The sequence below is a fragment of the Propithecus coquereli genome, unplaced genomic scaffold (assembly GCF_000956105.1).
Source record: "Propithecus coquereli isolate 6110/MARCELLA unplaced genomic scaffold, Pcoq_1.0 Scaffold380, whole genome shotgun sequence".
Taxonomy (NCBI): domain Eukaryota; kingdom Metazoa; phylum Chordata; class Mammalia; order Primates; family Indriidae; genus Propithecus; species Propithecus coquereli.
Genome location: NW_012149508.1, coordinates 831,116 through 832,526, shown reverse-complemented (window position 1 = coordinate 832,526; position 1,411 = coordinate 831,116). Strand labels below are relative to the sequence as shown.

General features: G+C 36.0%; 1 protein-coding gene across 1 annotated transcript in view; it reads left to right on the top strand.

Annotated features, from left to right (window-relative positions):
- Window positions 1–1,411, top strand: part of KLRF1 (killer cell lectin-like receptor subfamily F, member 1) — a 12,535-nt gene that overhangs the window by 5,884 nt on the left and 5,240 nt on the right. The window lies entirely within an intron of this gene.

Sequence of the window (1,411 nt, the reverse complement as noted above, 5' to 3'; positions counted from 1 at the left end):
TTTTAATAAAGAAAAGGAACTTATTTCTTACAGTTATGGAGGCTGAGAAGCCCTAGGTGGGGCCACATCTGGAGAGAGCCTCCCTGTTCATGGGGACTCTGCAAAGTTCCAAGAGAGCCCAGGGATCATGTGGCCCCAGGGCTGAGTGTGCTAAGGGCTACACTCACAACTTATATGGAAGGGTGGACTGAACCAATGAAATCTTCTATTTTCAAAGTTCTCAATGCTTACTTTAGCCATTTTTTGTAACTGAAAAAAAAAATGTAAAACTTTTTGTGTTGTATGATTATCATACTGTTGAAAGATCAACAATAAGTACAAGATAGAACAAAATAACCCAAAATTCTCTCAACAATTGCAGGGGATTATTGAGGATTTAAAACAATTTCATCAACATTTTTCATGTGCAGTATTTTATAATAAAACATTTAATTAGAAATACAAATGGTAAAACAGGTAAATTCAAAATTTTATTCCAATGTCAGTAGGTAAAATAAAGTTCCCCAAAGATGCCCACATTTTAATCCCCAAACCCTATGAATATGTTACCTTATATGGCAAACAAGACTTTGCAGTTATGATTAAACTAATAATCTTGAAGGAGGGATATTATGTTGGATTATCTGGGTGGGCCCAGCTAAATCATAAGGGTCCTTATAAGAGGGAGGAAGTAGAGTCAGAGTCAGAGATGTGAAGAGGAACACAGAGATTCACATGATGTGACCCTCAGCCAAGGGATGCCGGCAGCCTCAGATTCTCCCCTAGTGCATCCAGAAGGCAGCTCTAAAGACACCTTGATTTTAGCCCTGTAAGACCAATTTTGGATTTCTGATACCCAAAATTGTGAGATAATAAATTAGTGCTGTTTTAGGCCACTAAATTTGTGGTAATTTGTTACAGTAGTGATAAGAAACTAATGTATTATACTAACCAACGAAATTATGCTATTGCGTTATTTTCCCTTTCCTCTTATTTCATCATTAAATATTATATAGTTTCTGTCTCACTGCACTATCTCAGTCAATCTAAAGAAATGAATGAATCAAGACATTATTTGGAATGAAGTATAAAATTATGGGTGTGTGTCATTTGAGGGCAGCTGCTTATAACCTTGATTTTGTCCTCACAATAAATCCACTCAACACTACCCTTAAGATTGAGTTTTGCCTAGAGATTTTTGTCCAAAATATATTCAATACAAAATTCAAATATAAATTTGAAGAAAGTGTATTTTACAAACTGAAGATTCAATACTAACTTGCCCCCTTCCATTTGGAAGCTTTGAAGATCATGTGCATCTTTTCCGAGATTCTTTCTTGAACATACACTGGGGAAAAGAATCCTTATTCAATAAATGGTGCTGGGAAAACTGGATAGCCACATGTAGAAGACTGAACCAGGATCCACACCT